Genomic DNA, 24,927 nt, shown 5'->3' with positions numbered 1-24,927 from the left:
ATTGAGTGCTACGTCCTCACGGCACGACCACACGGAAGACATTTGCTCCTCAGATTTAGCCAGCAGGGAAGAAGCAGCAGCAGACTGAACGGAACCAGATTGTCTCCTTGCGTTTGTGCCCGGTTGACAAAGTAAGACACAACTATGTGCACCGTATCAGAAAGAAATAACTTCAATGGTGGTAGATGCTGCAGATACTGACAGTGAAAGATTTAGATTTTAAGTGTCATTTCTTTTCTTGAACAACAATATATATATATAAAAATCATCATTTTCTCCCAAAAAAAATCATAGTTTTGCAGGTTGACATTTTTTTTTTTTTTTATGATATTGTCCAGCTATCTGTTTTTAAAACACACTTTTCTTAGTGAAGAATTACTTCAAAACCATAAAAGATGGGTTTTTTTTGATGAATTATTTTGTTTTGTGATGAATGGTAATTCTGTCAATATTTTGTACTGAAAGCGGAAAACAGTTTTTTATCGGCGGGACCTCTGTTGTAAAGAAAGCGCGTCACAGAATATGAATATTGTTTCAGAGACTTTAAAATATGACATGAAAAAAAGAAAGAAGATTATTCTTTCTAATCCCCAAAGACCATCTTGATCTCAGAGCTTGGATGCTGACTGTGAAACGAGTGAAAAAAAAAAAAAAAAAAAAGAAGAAGAAGAAAAAAAAGTATTAAAAAAGGGACAAATATCGCTTCTCCATTCGCTGCTTAGATGTATGTGATAAAGCGAAATGTCAGCAAAAATACTAAAGCCGTATGTCAGCAGAGGCGGCTGACAGACGGGAGGGAAGAGGAAAAAATGTTCTATCATGTCCGACAAGGTGTTCTTTTTGAGATTTAAAGATCACTGCACAACTTTAAACATGTTTGTCACTTTTTACTCTGACGCAGGGAACTATCATGGGCTTCACAAGAACTTTATCGGCTAAGGCTCAAGGTAAGCGAGAGGAAAAAAAAAAAAAAAAGTCCATTCCCATTTATCTTAGCCAGGTTCCCTTCAAAGGCCACAAATAAATTACAGTGTACATTTGATACAAATTGATTTCTTAACTCAAATAACAATGTTGTCCCCCCGGTCAGGGCCATGTGTCACTCACTCGCCAGTCTGAGTGAAAGCCTCAATCTGTCTCTGTGATAGAAATAGGGCTGACACATCTCCACCAAGGAATGCTAATCACGCGGGCCTGGCCTGGCCCTTTGTGGGCAGGCCATGATAAGGAAAATCAGTTTCCCCTCCTGTCAGACGGTGGGGCCTGCGCCCCTGATCGCTGTCTGGGAGGAAACAAGCCATGGGCCTGGAAGTTACTGTCCTAGTTGTTTTGTTGTCTCGGTGTAGCTACATGACGGAAGAGAGAGAGAGAGAGAGAGAGAGAGAGAGAGAGAGAGAGAGAGAGAGGGATAGCGGGTGGGTCGGTCGGTGGAAGAGGTGTGAAAGAGAGCGAGAGAAATGGGAGGAACATTGGGAGGAAATGTGGACGGTGGAGGATAGAGAATGAGAAGAGAATGAAAGGAAGAGAAAAAACAAGAGAAGAAGAGACGCAGAGAGAGAGAGATGGAGAGATCAGAACGAGGTGCTTTGGTTTCAAAGCCTCGTGGCAGCTGTAGCATCTGAGATGGGGCTGGACTGAACCCCACTGAATATCTTGAGCCGATCTTATCAACGGCTGGGAGAAATGAGATATTGGCAGGAGCTGTTGAGTGCTCTCACAGCTGAGCAGGTTAATAGGGTTGGAAGGCAGGCCACAGGCTAATTGGATTTGCCGTGGCTTGATAAACAGTGGCAAGCCTTTTTTTTTCTTTGCCAGCCAAACATACAGGTCGACTTCACCCCACTCCAACCCCCCCCCCCCCCCCCCCCCCCCACACACACAAAAAAAAGCCCACTTCTCCTCCAAACCCCCTCCATAACCACAACAACCTTAGAGGGAGACAGGGAGAGAGAGCAGAATGAAGGCTATTTTCTTCTCCTTATTCCCAGCAGGCCAGACTAGGAGGGCCTTTGTGTATCTGTGTGTGTGTGTGTGTGTGTGTGTGTGTGTGTGTGTGTGTGTGTGTGTGTGTCTCTCTGTATGTGTACATGTGTGAAAGAGAGAAAGAGAAGAAAAGAGAGAGAGAGAGAGACAGAGTTTGCCATCTACTGATTTTAATCAAATACCATTTAACCTGTCTGACCTCCAAGAGTCATCACACATGGCCAGATCAAGCGGGGTTGTTCTCCTCTCTTGCTCGGCATTAGAGCAGCGGGTGTAAAGAGGGTCTCTGTGTAGACTGTTATTTCAACACCTTTTCTCTTAGAAGAAATGCTGGTTTCCACATCAGCACCCTTTTTTAATCTCAGATCAAAACAAGTATTATTTTATTCGATAAGAATCCCCGTCAGAGCACCAATGTCGGAGGAAAACCCGTGGCTTCAAAAAAAAAAAGAAGTCATTCTTAAAGTGGGAAACCGTCGAAAATGGCGGTGCTTATTGCAAGTTGTGTTGGCAATGTGACGTGCGCTACGCAAAAAAGGGGAAAAATGAAAAAAAAATGGGATGCTTTTCAGTTGCAATCCCCAATAAGAAATCGACGCTTCCGATGTGTGTTTAGATGTCACCAAACGGACGTTGTTTCTGCCAGCGACCGCGTTTGACTCTTCCAGCTTCTGCAATGAAACCGCTCATCTGGAGGTTTTTTTGTTTTTGTCTGAGCAACCATTAGCAAACATATATAAAAGTGACACCCAGCAAATGAACGAGGGAGATTGTTTACGCACGCAAACCTTTTTTGCCCAGCGGGGGAAGCTCACTTCAAAGACGACCACTTCCCACTCCCGCGGTTAAAAGGCCGTCCAATCAGCAATACCAAATCCATACGTCTTTGTTTTGAGCGTACAAGGCAGAGAGGCTCCTCTCTCTAACTTTTGTTCCCACACTTGTTTTGATCATATTCTAGTAGGTGGCCAGTGTTTGATTCCGTATGTTTGTATGTGTTTTTGCCAATGTGCTGTGCACACTTGCACTGAAGTGGGTTGTGGGTCTTATGCGGTGGAATTATTTGTACTCTGAGTGTGAGGGCGAGGAGGAAAGCGTATCCATCAAAATATATTTACAAGGCGAGGAGGGACTTTGAGGAGCAAGCGACACAGACAGATTTTTATTTTTTTTTTTGAAGGAAATAGTACGCACTGTGAAAACACCCTGGGGTGTCACACTGTCCTCGTTTATCTAAACAGCCCCAACCGGTGGATAACTCCTCTGCATACTCGGGTGTAGCCAGATTGGCTTAGTTAGTGAGCACCCCACACAAGACAACCCAAGGAAAAGTGTTTTTGAAAGAGACGGGGGAGAAGGAGAGGACATCGGGCTGCCTCTGGATATCCATTGGCGAAGAGGAAAAAAAAAAACATCAAAGTCTGAGGCAGCGTTGAAAGGAGAAACTAAAACAGTGATTGAAGTGGAAAAGGATGTTGGACGTCAACTGTTGGACAGACTGCATTTGGTAAAAGTTCACAAAATTGTGCAGATAAGCCCCCGATGTAAACCCAGAAGGAACGATAATGGCCTTCGGGGACAGGCCGGCTACTATTGGATTGTTCAGTCCATTTTGGGATGGATAGGTTTGTAACAGTACACGAAAAAGGACAGTTTAACAGTGTTAAACACAATTCAATTGACACTATTCTATATGAGAGGGATAAGAGCAATGAAAAGAAGTCATAGTCTACTCCTAAGGGGTCATACTAAATGGACATTACAGGAGGAAGAGATGAGGAGAAAGAGGAGGACAGGATACGGCATGGAAAAAAAAGAAAAAGAGAAGTGGAAAGGGGACTAAGAAAGAGAGACACACTCTTCCTTCATCTCTTTATCTCAACCACTGTGGGTGACTGCGGGGTTGGGGAGGAAGGCATTTGGCATCGGCCGTCTCACAGACTGAATTCATCAGCCCCCATAACTTCAAGTTGCCCATAAAGAATTTATGAATCCCGGGATAGTAATCGGCTGCATCCATTTCCTGAAGAAGAAAGGACAACTGATGTCTGCTAAACAGCCCAAAGGGACTGACCTCCCCTCCCATCTGATGGGTACAGAGGAGAGACACACAGACACACACACACACGCACACACACACACACACACACACACACAGGCACACACACACAGGCACACACACAGGCACATACTGTATGCAGATACTGTATGTTCAGAATGTGTGCGCCGACAGACACACACACACACACACATGGACACGCACACACTCTAATACAAACACCATAGGCAAAGATAAGGATAACCTTTTGACCTTTTCACACTCTGAAGAGCTGGTTTTTGAAATGGTAACTACTGTAAACAATATATGGGCCAAAAAACACATTCACAAAACAAAAAAATTGTGAGCTGCTATTGATAATCAATGGATAAGATAGACAAAGTAAAGTATGATGTTGGGTTGACTATGTTGACGGACATAAGTGTAACGTTCTCAATTTACATGTATGTATATTTGCCATATCAAAGCATTTTTTATGAAAGTCAAGATGACATGAGTATTGCAGTTGGACAAATTAGTAAGAGATATTAGTAATAATATATGTTTTTCCTATTAAATTCAACTCAGAACCAATGCGCTTCATTGTCATACAAGAACATTATTTCTAAAACTAGATACTTCACATCATATCACATTTAAGTGTATCCATTTCTAACACAAATGTGGTCTCCATTAAAAGTTATACAATTGATAGAATACCAAAAGTACAAATACACATGTCGGGCCTTTCTGCCCGTCACCTCCCTGGCTTTGTGGCGGTAGGCAGCAGATAATTAGCGCCTCAAGTAGTTTTTTGGGCCCACAGACTCCTCCAGGTTTGGGATCTGGCGCCGTAGCGGCACAGAACACAAGCGCCTTATCTGGCAGTGCCCGTGTTTTCACAGCTGACCATTCCCTTCTTTCTTTTTTTCCCCCTGACTATCGTCTTACAGGCTGTGCTCGGATTCCATTCCTCACACATCAGGACGGAGACGTTCATCTTAAGGATGACATCTGTGGTGAATTTCTCAATAACCTAATAGTCATTCGGCACAGGAGGGGCTAAGGAGGGGGTTATGATGGTGGGGGAATAGGGGATTATGACATATAAAATGCTAAACCCTGCAAGGTGGGTGTGGGGCGGTTGCGCATAAAGTTCAAATTTGGTAATTCAAGCTAATGTGGTTTGTGGTCCTCCAGAGGCTTGACCATAATCCGTGGCATGATACATTCAAGCCCAGATATGTAATACATTTTACCAAGACCATGGTAATAATAATATCATTAGCTTGCAGTTAACACCATAATTCATGGGAGAAGCAAGTGTTTGTTTACTTTCCGCTAAAGAAACGGCTGTTAAAGCCAAAAGTAACACCAGACTTTACATTGTAGGGACGCGTGTCACGCACTGAAAATGTGTATATATTCTCCCACCAGACATATGTCAATTGTCCAAGCATCGTTAAATTGCACACACAAAGTGACTCCTCCTCAGTTTATAAGGCTCCTTAATACTGTAAGAGGCCACACCTTGACACATTGTCAGACAAGAGTGTTTTATGAGAACTATCTGTTGCCCCGACACCGATGTGCGATTCATATCTGCCGTGATCCATATGGTGTGGATGATGCGCTTTGAAGAGGCCCATCAGTCAGTTAATCTAAAAGAAAATAGTAACTGCAGATATCTTCCTCTCTTCAAGACAAACCAAAGAGAGCGAGAGAGAGAGAGAAAGAGAGGGGGGGTTGTGGGGTGTGGGGGGATTCAAAGCAGAGCAAAATCAGCTCCTCTCAGAGATGGAGAGGGTGGTTTAGAGGGGGGATTAAAGCGCTCCCTCACTGTGGAGCCAGCTTTTATAAGGTACATCATATTACTTCAGCTTCACACTTCCATAGATATATCATCATCTGCCTCCCACCAAAGCCTGGCTGTTATGCCTACGTATTGGGTCTCAAACAAGATTAATACTCGCACACTTAGTGTGTGAGGAAACATGGTGACAGTAAGCTGACAGTACCTACTGTATGTAAAGCTTACACTCAATACAATATCTTGTTTAATGTGTGACCCCCGCAGATACCGTACACTAATGCACCTCGGCTTTCCTACCAAAACCTTGTGTGTTTAGTCTTCAGCGGATAGTCACAGGTAATGTAACTTACGTATAACGTAACTATAGCAGGCAGCGCTTTTCTCTGTAGGGGTTCTAATACACACACCATTGTATTGAATGTAATGAAATAGCTTTGTGCTATTGTCTTTTTGGAAAAGCCATCGGATGCCCTTCACAAGAAGATGGACAGAGGTCTCGGACTGTCACACGACTGCGTTACAATGAATTAACCAGCAAGCTGTACAAACAGGAAAGCACAGCGCAGGTTTGTATCCTGGACTTCAGACACACTACTGGTCGTGACTCAGTTCACCCCCCCCCCCCCCCCCCCCCCCCCCCCCCCCCCCCCCACCCCCCCCCCCCCCCCCTAAACTGAATTGTGAAAGACCATTCTTTTATGTTGCACTAATTTAAAAAAGAGAAACCCAACACAGGTGTAAAAAAAATAAATATATATATATATATATATATATATATATATATATATATAGTCTTTCATGTCAAGTCAGTGTCCTAGAGTGAGATTAAGGCTGCTGTGAACATGTTTGACGAGTCAGTTCATTGCCTGGGGAGAGTCCCCGGGCAAAATCCATACTCTGAGTCCAGGGCTGCCTTTAGAAGCAAGCCACTGAAATGATTAGTGCTGCTCAGCTGAAAGGCACAAAGGGGCCCGTTGGCCGGCCCTGAAAGTTTCAAAGTGAAACCGGTACACCTTGTGTCTGTGTTAATTGATCACAGGCACATTATCTTGCCTGTTCAAGGCTTAATTTGCCCTCTGAATCAACACCTTTTGTCGACTGCTGCAGTCATTTGTTGGAAAGGGAAAAAGCCACAGCTTAATCATTCCAAGCAGGTGTGAGTCCCGGCCAATTTTCTGCTCCCTTTTGTCATTTATTCTTCTCTTACAGGTTGTGTTTTTCAGAACGTGTTTCATTACACCGAGAGGAACGCACTGACCTTTTTTTTTTTAATGTGGGGAATGCACGTTATAGAAAACAACACAGCAATGGAAATCGAGCACGTGTTTTGCAATAAATGAAAAAATATTTGTCTGAAAGGGAAAAGATATGATAGGGGGTGGCCTGTTCAGAATACCAGTTTAAGTGTGAGAGGCCAAAAAGCATCGCGATCCAGAATTGCAATACCTGTATATGTGTTTGAGCTTATGTTTTTAAATAAATGATAGGTGAAAATAAAATAAAGGCATATTTTCCAGACACAAATACAACAAAACACAATCAGTATTTCAAGAATAGGTATTTCTATGTAATCTATGCTTTTGACAATTCATGCATCAGTGCCCAGAAGATCAGGAATCCATGAATACATAAAGTCAGAAAAACAATGTGACAAAGAGTCGCGTAATTTGAGAATATATCTCTCATGTAGCTCAGTGACAACTATAATACATTTATACATTATTTGCAGGGATACATCCCCAAACGTATATATATATATATATATATATATATATATATATATATATATATATATATATATATCACATTCATGCCGTAAACAATGTTGAATGCTGGTACACAATGCGTGTTTTTCAAAAAGCTTCGTCGAAAGGATATGACTTATTTTCATTCAAAATGAAATGATATTGTCACCGTAGCGGAATATTGATGCGGTGGATAAGCCTTTGCAGTAAGTACCCAGAAGAATACATGGCAGACACATCAGACAACCAAAACAAGTGCAGTTAAACCAGAAATTAGGATCAAATGAAAAGCTGAGAACAAACCTCTCTGTCTTTTTCCTCTAGTTTGAGATGACAACGTGTTTATCCGAACGCACATATCTCGCCGGCTTCTTGTTTATTAGAATGATCTTATTTTTTTTTATATCTGTTCGTATTGGAAACTAAAATTAAAAGGGGAAAGAAAGTTTTCATTTGACTTGGGGGAAAAAAAAAAAACGTAGGGACACATTTTTCAATCTCATTTAAAAACAGGAATTATTTGAGGTAAACCTGAAAGTTTAAATCGTCCGAGGCAGACAGCGTTCACCTTGCTGAGCCTCTGTTATTCATCCGGTGCTTGACTCCTGCATGTTTTTTATTGTAATACAAATCAATCGTATTGTATTAAACACACGTGTTCTTCTTCCTAAAATCCATGGGCCTTTGACAAGGTGTTAAATGCGTTTGAAAAAGTTACTCGCGGCCTGATTCTATATGACACGGTTGGATTGCTAGTCGTCGACTCACTATGTGCATTCGCTTTGAGATAAGGAACGTGATCAACACCGTGGTTTCTGTGCAATGAGGGTGATTAGAAGACGTGGTACAAACACTTCCATCTTGACTGGGGGAAAACCTTACCTCCACCCATTTGTAGCTGCACAAATCTATCATAGGAGGGCATCAGCTGAGGGAAATGTGTATTTCATTTCAGTTGCTGTCCCCTTTCTTAATGGGTAGCCATCCAGAGAGAATGAAATGATTGATTTTTGTCATCCTGAATGAGGATAAATGAATCCATGAGGAGGAGGTGGAAGAGGAGTAGCAGGAGAAGGAAGGGGTGGTGGTGCTGGAGGGGGGGGGGGGGGGGGGGGGGGGGCTTTGCTTTCTTTGCACGTCTGGCTAGACAGAAACTCAGCAAACCTGTACGGCAGTAACTGGGGGAAAAGAATAGTGTGTGTGTGTGTGTGTGTGTGTGTGTGTGTGTGTGTGTGTGTGTGTGCACTCTTCACTTGCGTGTTCACTTATACTTTGCTTCTAAGGTTACCTAATGAAATATTGATGGGAGATGTGGGAAGTGCGGGGGCCGGGGTTGGCTGGGGGTTGGTGGTGGTGTTGGAACTGTAACTGCTGCTTCCTGTAGCTTGGGACATCTCTGTCACTCTGGATCTCAGCGAGACAGGCCTGCCCTAATTTAATCTGACTTTGAATGAGTCTGTATCACAGGAGGTAAAGAATGTGAACTTACTGCACTGCAAAGAGGAGCAGGGAGAGAGAGAGAGAGAGAGAGAGAGAGAGAACCATGGAGGCGGTGTAAAAATATACAGCCGAAACATTTCAAACGCATCACAATCAATATTTAACACCGCCTGTCAGAGATGTCTAATATATACTTTTAAATGTGACAGAACAATGAGCTTACTGTACATACGACACGGCGGTGCCCAGGCTATTATAATGTTTGACTGATGTTATACTGCGTGACTCCGCTAATGGACTGAGATACATCCTGGGATTCTTTTCATGATTAGATGCAGCTTAGTAGCTTCTCGGGGAAACGATAGCGAACTGTGAACTGTGTGACAGTGACGAGCCGCTCTACAGAGTGGCTGCTACGTAATTACCTCCCTGTGACACCATTTAGTGTGTCCATCTCGCCACAAAAACCCCAGGCAGAGGTCTTTTAATAACTATCATGAGTCACATTGTTTGAATTAAGGGTGTTTTATTAGAGGTGGCTTTGCTCCGTAATGTAAGGCTATGAAGGCAATGCGTTTCCTTACTAATGATCTCTCAAAACAGCTGTGTCGGTAAGGGTATATTATGGCCAGATTGGACATCAGCCAACGCGTATTCTATGATCTTTTTTCTTTGTATAAATAATAATATAGAAAGTGTGTCTAAAGACAAAACCACTTAGGTCAGGAGTAGACTTTAAAATGAGCTGAAAATACTATTTCATTACTCGAACTAACTTCATTTCGCCAGCCTGTTTTTAGCGGTTGGTTATATCCAGGTCCTTGATTTCACTGTGTCTAAATAGCTGGATAAACGGGAGTGCATGTGCCAGTATGAGTTCCCAAGTAGAGCTGGGAATAATTGATGCAGCTCCTGTGAGTTCAACCAAAGGATATTGGGATGTTTTAATATATTCAACATTTTGCAAATGCAGAACACCATTTCCACTGAAATGAGATGTTATTGACCAGCCAAAAAACTATTCCGAATAACATCTAGAATAATTAACACAGAAAGTCACATGCAACTGCCAAACGAAATGAAGAGACATGCTTGCGAAATGTGAACATGGTGGTTTTGATTTGTTTGGCACCCAGAAATGCCAAAAAAGTCATCTCAGTACTCATCTTTGCGGTCTAAATGTGCCAACCTGAGCAAAATTAGATCGTTGGGGAATGAGAGTGATTTTTATCGTCCGTCATTCTTTGTGTATAAGCATTTTGAATAATCTGCTAACAAAAATCTGTCGGTAAGAAGATTGTTTTATATTTCATCCGCAAGTGCTTCTCTATCTTAGCATGCCAACCGTAAAGCCTTTTAAGCTTTGCTTCAGGATAAACATATCTAACTCATGCGTTTTCAGTCACATATTATTAAATATATAATATAATTTTTTTTTTAAACCAATACACACAAAAAAATAGAATTAATAGTTTCTATTTATCGGGTGGCAAAATCTTATCGGAGTGGCAAAATGTATTCAACAACAGTAAACCTTGCGTTTTCTCCTCGCTATCTCTGCGAACATGACGACGGCTAGCGTGCACTAATCTTGTAAAGTCAACCTTTTAAAAAGGAAAAGAGGCGTCAGACGGAGCTGGGAGGGAAAGGGCTGGATGGACAGCTATGTACAGGTTTGTATCCGCACTAGGAGCTGCCCCTGTCCATATCCAATGTAAGGTTATAGGAATATCATAATCCCTCCTCTGAGCTCCTTTGCGCAGAAGATGATGACTAAATTTCCAGTGTCTTATCACACACTCCCAGACTGGAACTAGTACAAGGGGTTCTGAGGAAGGAACCCAGCATGAAAAGTGCTGGGGATGAGATGATCAGATTAGCGGGTGGCTATTGGATTTGTTTGTGGTGGTTGCAATCGGAGCGAAGCAGGCGTTGTTCAAAATGCCCATGGAGATGCAAAGCCTCCAACGATCCTTTCACCCTGAAGAAAAAAGAAAAAAAAAAAACTCTTCTTGGGGGGGTTTCCGGAGTGTAATACGGGGTGCTCCTGCAGGGGTAAATGGGGGTGGGGTTGAGTTGGGGGGGGGGTGGGGGGAAACAAATTTAACACTTCAGGGGATTGGAGAGGAAAGGGGGTGGGGGGGGGGGTTGTGTATTTTATCAGGTGGGTGGAAGCTGGACTGCTTCACGCAGTGAGACAAGTGGGATTGACTGGCGGTATTCAGCGGGACGCGGAGCTGGTTGAGTGTCGACGGCTGCCTGCGAGGCGGAGGCGGAGGGTATGGCGGCAGGCTCTTCAGAAAACCTCACCTGAGGCACAGCGAAGGCATTGTGGATTCAGGAGCCTCTCCTAGACCACGCACGCCATGTGATGGGCTGGATTGGGGAGGAGACAGCAGGCAGCTCTGCAGATGCCTCGGAGGAAGGGCTGAAAAGTAGAGGGGGTGAAGATCGGGGGGCGGGGGGACTAGGAGGGAAGCGAGAGCCGGCTGTTGTAGGGATGAGCTCCCCCAAAACCCAGATAACAGCGCACAAGAACACGTGTCATTGTTCAATTAGACGGGAGACAGATCCAAGTAAAAGGGATATTCCCGTAAAGAAAATATGCCTTTAAGGTTTCAATGGCAGTATCAATCACTGTAATGGCGGTAGGATGGATTCCTAATGATGATGATGTAAATACTATACACTGTATTGAGGAATGGAGGCTATTACAAGAGGGAGTTGTTACTGGACTCTAAGGAAACGATTGGTTTAGAGGGCTGACTGGTGAAGAGCATTACATCCTGAAATTAGTATTTAGTTCATAACAGACAATTTTCTGGTCTATATGTTTTGCTTTTTGGTAATAATTAAGAATTGATATACTTGCTTATATTTGTACATTTGCATCACCAAAGTATACAACTCATTGTTGAATCAAATGTCTGCTCCATTCAAATGCACGACTCCCTGAAGAATTCCAGTCTTGCAGGCTATTTTCCCACATGTTTAATTTTGTTAAGTGACGCAAACGGATGTCAATAACGGTCTGTACCACTTACCTTGAATACCTCGTTGGGACAGCACACGGAGACGCGGCTTTGCTTATGTGACATAATACGGTGGTGCACTTTGTACCCCCTAAGCCAGGTCATTTCAATAGAGAGAAAGCCACTGAGTCAGCTTGGCGAGACAATGTCGATAAGGTAATGGCACAGATCAATACCAAAGATTTGGGCCAGATCTTAATTAAAGAAACAACTGCTGATACAAATGATGTTTTCAATGTATTGATATTGCGGGGGGCAAAGGGTGGGATGGCTGTAGCGGAGCGACTGATCAATGTACTTAACATTAGCATTCCCTTTCATCATGTACCAAGATCACTTAATTCTCCCTCTCTTGTTCTATCACTTTGTCATTCTCTCTCTCTCTCTCTCTCTCTCTCTCTCGCCTTTTTAGAACCATCTGAGGCAACCCACGTCCCATCCCCCACCTTACAAGGTGAACTTGAAGGTCTACACGGTTGTGCTTTTATGTGTCTCAACTTCCTGTGGTCATTGTGTGTAAACCCAGCAACGAATCAAAGACACCGGTAAGACCAAGAACATTATTTGGGCGTGTATGAAAATGAAATGTCTTTCACACAGAGAAGAACACTCTTTTAATATGCCACATTGCTAATCTTTGGGAAAAGCTATTTATCTTTCTTCAATGTACAGGTTAATGATGTCAAATCATTCAAAGGGGATTTCTTGATTACTCATATGGAATTTTATCTTTTCTTTGTAGCGTTCCCTTGTGTATTGTTCTTTGGAAGAACAGGTTGAAAGGAGGAGCTTGTCATGACTTAGAAAAATGAACAAAAACCAACCCCCACATTGTAAATTCCTTATGCAGAAAGCAAGACAAGAGAGCCTCTGTTGTCTCCAGGCAACAGAGAAAAACATTTTTTTTTTTAAACTTCAGACACTGATGCCTCTTGTGAATGGTAAAACAATAATTATTAAAAGAGAAGCTGAATTGATGGATCCCATTAAAGCTAACACAAAGTCTCCAGAGGCCTAGCAGCACAAACAGTCCAAAGTCAATAGTGTGATTCCCCAGGTATCCCTGACCAGGACCCAGTTTAAAGAGACATCAATCTGGGATGTCAGTTCCCAGCTAATGAAGCTACAGCCGATCAATATTCAGGATACAACTACTATCTTAAATGAAGTACTAATGCTTGTGGAGGTCTCACAATACGGGCTTCCCACCGAGAAGTTTCTGCTTATTGACAGTCAGTTTAAATTGTCATCAGTTGCTATAAAATCTTGTCTTATTAATGTTATTTTATCTATTCAGGTATGGTTTATGTATTTGTGAATCAACTTACCATTTACCTGAAAAAACAATGAGTTTGAATCCTGCTACTATGAAATATCAATTATCTACATAATATTCAGCATATATGGTCAGGTTATATACAGCTATCTAACTTGTAATACTGGAACATAGTTCACAGTGGAGATTGTTCTGTTGGGATTCATCATGCTGTCAGTTTAGCACGTGCCGCTAACTTATGTCACAGATACATTTTAAGCAAACACGCAATTTTTTCCTCAACATGCGAACAGATTTTTAACAGAATCATTGTAGACTTTGCAACCCACTTGCGCGACCACTTTAGGTGAAGAACTGAATAAATGGGATGAGCAAATGAATAATGTATAATTGGCAGCCTAGCTATTCCTTTGTGTCATGCACATTCTGTCCAAAAGCTCTGATTTCTTTTTTTTTTCCAAGTCTTTTTTGAACCTTTTCTCTCATTCTTTTATTTTATGCATCACATGTTAATGCTACTGAAAGTTTTATCATTTTCTTCCATTATCCTAATGCATGTGATATGGGAAAGCTCCCTAAATCATGTATTAGGGCATTGTGCTATGTAAAACAGACACTGAATTAGACTATTTTGGGGGGTAACAAGGGCATTTGTCTTTGAACTCAGCTGATGCTTTCAAAAAAAGAGACAAAGTAAAAAACTCTAAACATACCTTTTATTTTACTCATTTTATCAAGACGTGTTTAATGCATAACATATGACATAATAAAAAATATAAAATATAAAAAATATATATATATAGGATTGTGTTTTACAGCCAGCACAAAACACACATTTCCCCCCAAACTGAATATTATGCGCACAGTAACAAAACAATGAAATTAAAGCATCCAAAACATTTTTGGAAATCAAATGCATTTCACACTAAAGAACAGAAAGCAGTGTAGTAGATGTAGTAGCACAATCATTACCAGTTAATAGTGGGGCTAGGTGTGGTAGAGGATTGACTGACATACTAATACTGAAATAATTTCCACTTTTCCCACCACCTCCCTCTCAGAGGAAGGGAATTAGTATTATCACATCAAAGGCTTCCTTTAAATGGGTATAAAAATCATTTAAACAGACAGTGGCGGTGATTATTCAAACCAGGTTATTTGCCAGGGTGTGTGTGTAATACGGCGACAACTTCATTTCCCACTAAATTGCTGTCTGTCACCAGAATAAGTAAATTTGCCACTGTTTTATCAGCATCATTGTGTCAAGTTAGGCGAATACATCAAACAGTCCATCTGATCAACAGGAAATGAACACACAGTGAATAATGCAATGACTGAAAGGAAAGCGGATTGGTCTGTTGATGTGCCGAATGTAAATTTCCTCCACGGTCTTTTTCTTCTCCTTAAAAGCATAAAAAAATGCTCCGTCTTCCACTGAAATGTCGGCTTATCACAGTGACTCTTTGACTGCATTTATTACCTGTTACCTCAGTGGCCTGACAGATAAATTGAAAATGCATAATGATTCTGAACCTAAATGTGCACAAACATATGGGTTAACATAGGTATGAATATATGGCCAACAATTTGCCAACCACATTGTTACAGTGACGTCATGCAGTTTTTATGATGCCAAAACTCGCTTTTATCAAAATAATATATACATATCAGATTTTACAAGCATAAACATATAACCATATACAAATTATAAATATACAATTCCAATTAAAACCACTTTAATCTACAATTATACCATCCACTAAGATCAATTGTATTCAAGATGTTAAAATGTGTTAAAACACTGTTGTGTTTTCAGTGGCAATGGAGCCAACATTGCATTGTGAAGACTTGCCAATGTTGCAAATGAACAGAACAAGAGAAAAGTTAAACCAAATCCTGAACACGTAGTATGTTACTCTACCTCCAACATATAAATATGAGCTCAGTGGGATTGTTCACGCACAGGAATCCAACACGTTGAAATGACCGTTCCTTAAACTCAAGAGACAATTGTGACGAGAGATTGGACGAGAGAGAGAGAGAGAGAGGGAGAGGGAGAAAGAGGCAGAGGCAGAAGAGGAAAAAGAAAAGAAAAAACCCACATAATGGAGTTTGGAGGTCTTTTGTGGAGCTGATATTGTCTCTTAGTTTGATGTTTGCCTCCAGGATAAAAAAAGCTCCTCTGGAGTAACAATATACACCAAAAATAAAGAATTGAGCTTGAAAGAAAAAGGGACAACAGCAATAACGGAACAATGGTCCACATTGGCAGGTATTTAACTGCCTGAGGAGAAGAGGGATGGGTTTACGGTCATGTCTCCCAGAATAACGCCTCACAACTAAGGTCATAAGAAATGTTTCCTGGCTTTTGAAAACCTGCCTGGGTTCATTATATTTTGAGGGGATCGGGCCAGAGATTCATGAACGGTGGTTTAACCCCCCCAATTAGTCAAAGTCCCTCTGAGGCATTCTCTATCTTGTGTTGATACATGAGGCTACGGTGACAAAACTGCCCTGGGGTTCGGTGATTCAACTCTAAAGTGAGTTCAAAGCACTCTTGTTAAACTTGGAACACAATACCATGCTGCCGAGGGTATAGCTACACCCGGATCAGGCAGCGATGGCCAGACGCTGTATTAAAACGCCTGGAAACTAAAGAGGAACATGGAGGAGGGCATCACGTCGTCATCGTCCTCAATGTTTAACTGACACCGATGATTGTATGACAATGATTAGACATGAGAGGTCAATCCCAAACCAAAATAACGCAATAGTTAGGTTATACAATACAATAGAATGTGGCTAATTTTTGCAGCATCGGACAATATGGATTTAAAGTAATTATATTGCCCTATTTTGTCTATTTTGCTAGTTTATAGAAGTTAACATAATAAAATGTTGCGCCCTTTTGTATACAACATGTAAGGACCTTATATACAAATATTTCTCTCAGAGAACTTCCACATATTTTATAATTGGCTGCACTTAATTAATACTTATACGTTAATACTTTATATTACTAGTAACACTGGTGTTGCCGACACACATGGCCATTATAGAGCTTCGGCGTAATGTGCCCAAATTCTAGAGAGTCAAAGGTCTCGTTTCTGACTCGACAAGTAGGACCGCATTTCTAGTACCCTTGTTTTATTCCACTCAAATATTACTTTCTATACACTGAAGCGTGATCTCAGAGAAATAGCCTTTGTGAAATGACCAAAACCTATAAAAACAGCATTACATGGTGGTGGCGAATTTAAAATAACATGTTATGAACATTTAACTGGCTAATAACACATATTGTGGGGGTAAGCAGGCAGTCAGCACAGGTTAATTAATATAATTATTGAAACTTAGACTGAAGATAGTCGGCTTTGCAATAAACTCGAGGTCCTAGACAGGCAGTCCTGAAACAGCAGCTTCCTCTATTGCAGGATGAGGATATATACATATTCACTTCCAAGGCCAGATATAGTTTAAAGGTTCTTAAAGCGTGGACAAAAAGTAATTGTATATAGGTTGGGGTGGATGCAATGGCTACCTTTAATGTCTGTCTTGCCATAACTCTAACCATAAACACACTGCTTCCCTAATCATAATTTAACATGTTAAAATGTAGCCTAAATTTGCCGGTCCGTTTTGGGTCCTTTTGGAAGCCGCTGACAAATAACCTATTTTGTCATTAAGATATGAAGACCTTGGTGTTCAGAGATGGAAGTGAATATATGGCCATTTCATCTCTCCGTAACAGAAAGATTAAACAATTCCTCAATTCCAGCAGCAGTCTAATCCCATTTTTCCTTCCTCACGATTCCCTAATAGAGATGTCAGGAGAGTGGATATTTTTTGCCATTCAAAAACTACTTTAAAAATAAATAAATCTATATCTCAAAAGCTTTCTACTCATCAGTGAGTCATTTCAGACTGTTTCAAGACGATAGGTGAGAGAATAAGAAACATCGCCTGGAGCAAATACAGAAAGTGGTGGAAAGAGAAAATAGAAAGAAGAAGAAAAAAAAAAACATATACAAAGTATAAAAGGGGGAGCGCACTGAAGAATGCAAGGAAGATAAATAAGACAGATACTTTGTTTCATTGTCAGTGGCACTCCGGGGTTATTTGAAGCACTTATTTATGCACTGAAAGCAGAACAATACCGGCGAGCAGAAATGATTAAATACAGACTCTTCAAGCAATAGACATCTCATTGTGGTGGGCCCTGGCTTGCCACTGGGCCAGCTTGATAACAGCACCATGAGCTGATAGCTGATACAATTTGCCAGCCGATTTGAATGGGAGAAGCTGGGAGGAAGGGGCCGCGGCTCAGTTGGTCTGTCGCTGACAGCCTGTATAAGCTATAATAAAATCATTAGAATGTAAATGCTTTATTGCAAAATAAGAGCCTCAAGCTAGGGTGACATTATCTGCCGCCACCCGAATGAAAGTGCCGATTAGCATTCCCTGATTCAATGATAGAGGCAACTTATCTTTATTAAAAAAAATTCCAATCGAGTCTTCATTTTTTTATGATTGAGTTTTAAGCAAATGTAATATCCAGTTCAGTTTGTGTATGAAATGGGTGGTAGGGAGGGGGGGGTGGGGGTGGGGGGAGCAGGATGCCCCAGAAATAATTAGTGTACACATTTCTTCCCTACATGTGTTTCATAACCAACAAATTGGATTTCATATTTGACGTGTCACTATCTAATACATTTGCATGAAAATATGGGCCTGAGTTTACAGAATAATTACTGAAAGTGTACACCTCTTTAACATGTGTCTCATAAAAATGAAATTTGATTTGTTTGAATGTGACTATCACGGTGTTGCCGAATAATTGTTGTGGAATATGAGGGTTAGACTCTGACTTGATTTAGATGTTCATATTCGTGACACGCACACATTTTCAGCTGAGTCTTTAAGCGGGCCATTGCTTAGTAGGCAGACAGTCAATTCTTATGCAAATAGCCTGGAACTGAGGACGGGATATAATATGCTGTAGATCAAATGTCACACTGGGAGTAAGAGTCTGTGTGATATAAAAATGGCTGACTTACATATTGTTCTGTAATATATGCTTCCTAATTTGATATTCATATTTAATCTTTTAGATGTAATTCCTCCAAATGTACAGCTGTATAGGAAAGCTGGTGACACACGAGATATCCTCTGAGTTGTTTGAAACATGTCGCGACTCTATTCAACTGATGTATCTGCTGCCATTCTGATATTGTATCCCTAGCCCATGGCTTATCTTGTCTATTTGCAGATATCTGGTAATAAAGTCTGTAAATTAGGACCTGAATCATTAAAAAAAAGTTTTAATTTGGCATAAAGTAAGGAGCGAACAATTACTCACGGAAAAACGTGTTTAATGTATAGATAAAAATGTGTATGAGGACAAAAAAATAAAAAATAATGACGGGGAGAGTGAAAGAACATTGCATACAGTAGAAAAAAAAGAAGCAATTATCATTTTCTATATCCAACTGCAGATTTTTTTTGGGTGAAATCATGCATTTTTCCACTGCCGGTCCCTGGAGGGGACCCTGTGAACTTGAGAACATGTCTCTGGGGTAGCTTCTGGGCCAGCTCACACGGAGCCCTTTAACCATCAGCGTTGAGCTGAAGAACACCAATAACAGCCAAAGAGACACCTTCCACACTGACAGGACAACGTGTTGCTTTCAATTGCAGTCAATGTCAAGGTTTTCACACCGAACATCCACGATGCGTGCTCGGGAGTGCTATTGTTAAGAGCTCAGGGTAGTCGGACACAATGCAGTTGTTATGGTGCACCCAGAGGATTTGCAGTGGAGTTCATGTGCCCCCTCTTATAGGAATCACCAGGTCATACATCTTGTGGAGTAAATTTCAAAAATCCCAGACCTCTGCCCCATTCATTGAAGACAAAAGAGGAGGAGGGAGGGGGGACACACACACAAATTGGTCCGAAAACACAGTGTAAAAAGAAAAGCTTACATTAAGCTCAAGGGGACTCGAGGGACCCGGGACCGATCGTTGCACGCGAAGAAGAATGGTGGCGGAGCTAGGGACCGGGCACCGGGAGATAAATCACTGCCATCATGCAGATTTACTGTGTTGGAGTGAAAAGATAAATGTGTAGAAGGGATGCGTGTCAGAACCCGCGTCGCAGGGCCACGCGGTAATGCCGGGTCAGTAGAACTCCACTGTAATTATCCCGAGGAGAGAATATTAACTTATAGTCTTTGTGTGAGAGAGAAGCTTGGTTCATAATTCATTTGCTTGATAGGGTGATGGTGCTGGATGGCGCTCTCTCTCTCTCTCTCTCTCTCTCTCTCTCTCCCCCTTCGCCTGCATTGTGTTACTGAAATATGACGGCTCCATTTATTTTTATCCTGTCACAATGACAACTGATGGGCTTATTTTCCTGTGGCCCCGGGGGATGATGAAATAGTAAGCAAACATTCTTTCTCAGGAGGCGAAGGGTGCTCCATCATAGTGGCTGGGGCCGCCACCGCCGCTTGTGTTGTGTGGCAATAACAGGAGGTTATGGGATGCAATACACTTGGCCTCCTCCTCAGAGGGCCTATGCAATACACTGTCGCTGCGATGCAGTCTCTTTAGCTTTTTTTTTTTTTTTTTTTTGTGTGTGTGTGTCGCTTTTTTGCAATTCCCAACATTGACTTCACTAAAGCTTTCTATATTTGTTGAGTTTAAACACGTTTTCTTCCAAATTGTGCATCCTGGATTGTTTTTAATTAGCGTTGAGTCTTTATTTTGAGTTTGTACGATTACTGATTGCCATAGTCTACGAGAACTTTATCATTCACCACATTTGTGGCAAAAACGTTTTAAAATGTGTCTTTTTCGCACTTTTTTATTCCACAAACTCCCTGGAAACGAACTAGGCGTCAATTTCACATGTTAAAATTGATGTCACGGCCAAGTCTAGCTGATTTATAGAGAGGCATCTTGTAAAAAAAAAAAACTGACACCCAAGGGCCCATTATTTACACCGAGCAGCACTCCTTCAGCCTCCGCCGCTGTAAGCGAAAGCACCGGGGCAAGGTTGCGACATTTACAATAGGTCAAAATAACACCGCCACTCGGCTATCGCTGCCTGACAATATCGCAATTCGTCTCATTTGAATAACGAGCGATATTGATGGATATTAGCTGGAGAGAATGAGGCTGCGGGCTCCTCAGGGGGGCTGAACACTGTCAGCTCTTATTTTTCCCAGGCCGGCATGTTAACCAACTGTGTGTGTGAAGCGGCGGCAGCAATAACAGCGATAAGAGCGCGCGGTACCTCGCTGCTACTCCAGAGTAAACACCATCAGACCCCAGTTTGACAAAGACCTACAACAGCAGCTATCCAATGACCGCAATCAAACATGATCACGGCTCTCATTGTTGCGCGCCGTCATTTCCATTGTCGATTTTTTTGTTATTTTTCTCAAAGGAGTTTTATTTTGAATTCTAAATACACAGCTCTAATCCTCATTACTCCCATCTTTACGGCTGGTGGAATGTAGCCGCCTGCTGGAACACCCACCTTGGTGTCTTGTCAAGTCGCAGCCAGCGGGGGCTTTTGTCTCCCCGCTGTAAAGAGGAATGACAGTGTAATGTGATTTGCAGGCGATCACTTCAGCTCAATTAAATTACCCCCCCCCACCCCCCCACAATAATCCATGATGAATGCACACCTACGCCAGTCATTAGGATTAAAAAAAACAAAATATGGGCTTATCATATCAAGGCACCATGGAGGGAGCACACCCTTTAATAGATGTGCTGATTCATTTAGTAATTCATGTCACAGTGTGTAATTCGTCCAATGTCTGTTGGCTGCTAATGACAAGTGAGCCTCTCAAGAAGCCCGTTTAACCAAATCCGAGAAAAAATCAAATAAAAGCTGACTGGGAAGGCAAACACACACATAACACACAGAAGGTCAAAAGCAGCAATGGCATTTTCGACATAAAGCAAATTTCCTTTTTGGATAACAGTAATGTAAAACACACGCGGCACTCTTCTGAAAATAACATTAAAATAAACACGCGCACAGAAAGAAAAAAAATGTAATTGAATGACGTAGCGAAGGAAAGGATGTTGACATTTTTTTTTTTTTCTCTTTTCTTCCGGACGGATTGTGGACAAGCTGATTTCAAAACGTGGCTAAAGAGGAAACCGGGGGAGTCGGCGAATGCTCGGCCGCTACATTTTGATTGACAGTGTCATATTTGTAAGAGGGTTATGAACCACAAAACAAGGGTTAAAGGGAAATTGACCCAGCCGTTGACGGGTGACTGATACATTGAGCTGGAGGTCTTTAATCTTGCTGCTGAGCCTACATGAAGCTTATATAACAAATTACAATGCCTACAGGGTAATACATCACCTGATGGATCTCCTTCTGCTTCTCTGTCCTCTGTCCTTCTCCTTTTCTTTCCACCAGAGACCTGGTGGATTCACTGGAATATAGGTTACAAGTACTGTGTTCTCTGAATATGATCAAGATGGACGATCTGTCAAGTGTGACTAAATTGTGAAGCTGTAGTTAGAGATCTAATATTACCTTAAATAAGTTACGACTAAACAGCTATCTTGGACTCACATTGGATTAGCTTGGATTAGAAATGCACTATTAATAAGAGAAGAGGTTTTTTTTTAAGAAAATATTGAAATTATAATATTGAAATGTACCAACATCGTTTAGACATAAGCAAACAATCATGGTAACAAATGTAAATGAAATAGTCAATAAACTAAACATCTCTCGTCTATGATATACATGATGTTCATCCCCTCTACTAGCTCCTCTCTGCACTCATCTTAAAGTGATGTCCCTGACACATCAACTTATCAGACATTCCATAATATAGAAATCAATTTGTTTGTGAGGGAAAACCTCCAACTAACTACTACAATGTGTTGGATACACAGCAATACTGCATGTGTTCACTTTGACTTCTCAACCAAAATACCCAGTTGTACATCATCCATCGCAAGCAGGTCCCAACGCCGTCATTTCCCCTCTGAATCCCTGGCATCAGACACTGCGATGTATACTGTTGATAACGGAGACCTTGTCTGCCTTAAACCGTGTCCAGGCTGCACCTGGCGAATGATAAAATGTATGACTTCTCCGATAAGCCCACAAGTAGAACAACACTGTCCAGGTGCAGATTATTGGTGGAGGTATAAGCCTCGTCTTGGTATGCAGAAGGAGGCAGATCCTTCCGATAGCTCTGCGAAAGGGATTCGACTTCAGCACCCCAGCTTTAGATATATTCCGCTGTTCTGATCTCCTCAGACGAGTGTGAGGTCAGAGGTCACCGTCAGCTCTAACCGCACTACGGTTTGAAATATACTGTCAGGATGTCAAGGTTTGATCACTTAGTGCAATTTTTTGTTAAATTTCACACATGTCTGTGCACTCAAACTAAAAAAAATATATATATATATATATATATATATATATATATATATATATATATATATACATACATCCATCTCACATAGTACAAGCTTCACAGCTTATTGGACCATTACAACTGTTGGATCACACAATGTGCACGTCAGAAGTTTAACTCTATTCACAGCTCAACAAAGGTTAGAAAGTTACTTGTGAATATGGAGACCTTAACTGCTCTGTACTTGAAACAGAAGTAGATCTGGGATCATAATATCTCAAACAGTAATTGGTGGTCCTGGTTCAGGGTCATGCAGTCTGCAAACCTGCTAGTGAATCCAGCTGCCTGGAGCTGTTCTGGCAGGCTGGCTAATCGGGCGTTATAACCACAGCCAATCCAAGTGCATCTTAAAGTGGATGACGGAGGCGTTCTTACGTTTCCATTACCTGCGGACAAACGCAATCAATATAAAGCAACTGTTTTAGATTGGTGAATCTGTAGCTGTGTGTTAGCTTTAATAAAAATGTGTTGAATGTAGCGTTTTGGTGCCCTCAGCTTCCCCTCAGTATCACTGATGCATAGAGGTTTATCCCTGGATCGTTGTACCCGTCAACTCGTGTTTACAGTTCAACATAAAGCTTTTAAATATAAAAGATAACTTTTATAAGGATGCAAAAACTCACATGATACTATGTGGGAACTTGTGTACTTGTGTTCATCACGTGGCTTTCTGAAACTCTTGTGGTCATTTGAGGATCTCAAAATGTCAACTTAAGAAGAAAATATTAGCAATGCCTAGTTCAAAATTGGAACTCACAATTGTATTATTATCCAGTTAGTCATTAAAAAAAAAAAAAACACACAATTGATGTGCTTATTAGAACAAGTTGGACCTGCTCCACTTCTACGTTGATGGTTTAACGTCAAAGCCATTTTTAATCCTTTTCTGCTGGCCCCTGTCATAACCAAAATAATAATCAAAAGATTCTGAATCATCATTTTGACCCAGCCAACCAGAACATTCACAATTGTTAAAAATCCAATGTATAAACACTCAGCCCTAACTTTCCGTGACCAGAAACATACAAAGGTGTATACATTTACTTTAAAATGCACACCATCATGATAGGTTAAAAAAATATAAATAAAATGAGAAATGCGTTACTTGAATTCCTTTATTGTGTACTGTGTTGCGCAACAATATTATTTCGGTCCGCAGACAAAGGCTCACATCTCTTGAAACCAAATCCCCCTCCCACCCAAGCACACGGATGCCCGGGACCATCTCTCTTACCCCCGTCTCTCAACAGCTTTTCAGAGGTCTAAGTATAAAATAGCGAGGTGCACTAACAGTATCTGTCCATTGCAGGATACATATAGAGGGTACGTGGGGAGGCTCAGGTAAGAACTCGCATCAATCTGTCACTCACTTCCCTCGGGGGCGATAAGAGAAATTCCAACAGAGAGATAACGCGAGACATTCAACTTAATTCCGAAGGAGGAACTTTTCATCAGTGGGTCACATATTAGCTTTCAGAAAAAAAATGGAGTGCTGTGAGTTTCCTTCTTTTTTTTTCTTCCTTCTCTTCCTTTTTTGCTTGCATCGCACAGTCCGAGTATAGGGATGACATCGTGAACCCAAGCACTTATAATTCCAAAGCAAAAACTGGTCTTCCTATATTTTTTTCTATCGCCATTTTATTTTTTTTTATCACCATGTTTCCTCCACTCGAAAGAAACTTGTTAGATAACACGCTGACCAGACCCTTGGTAGTATCTCCTATGTGTTGGGCACACACATAACAAACAGCGTAAGACGTTTTGAGGTCAACCAAAGTCTGTCTGCCTCTGTCAGAAGATCTGAAATAACAGAAGTTTTGCTTCGATCCTCATTTTTTTGCTGATGAGAAATTGTTTTAGTCACCTCAGTTGTGAATGAATGTCTTTTTTTTTCAAGCTGTGGGAGCTAACACGTGGTATGTTTTGTCAAAACCAAAACTCAAGATTCACGTAGAAGCAAATGAGATGAAGCATGTAAAAAAAAAAAAAAAAAAAAAAAAAGGGGTATCACTAATTTGGGCATTCGTGGCTCTGTTTAAAGTTCAAAATGTCGACTAATTTGATTTCACGAGGCACAGCTGTGCGGCAAATAGGTGCTAATCATTCACAAATCCTTCTCAGTCACACATATTATCCCGG

This window comes from Cyclopterus lumpus, chromosome 16, assembly GCF_009769545.1.
Source record: "Cyclopterus lumpus isolate fCycLum1 chromosome 16, fCycLum1.pri, whole genome shotgun sequence".
NCBI lineage: Eukaryota > Metazoa > Chordata > Actinopteri > Perciformes > Cyclopteridae > Cyclopterus > Cyclopterus lumpus.
Note: the sequence above shows the minus strand (reverse complement) of the source record.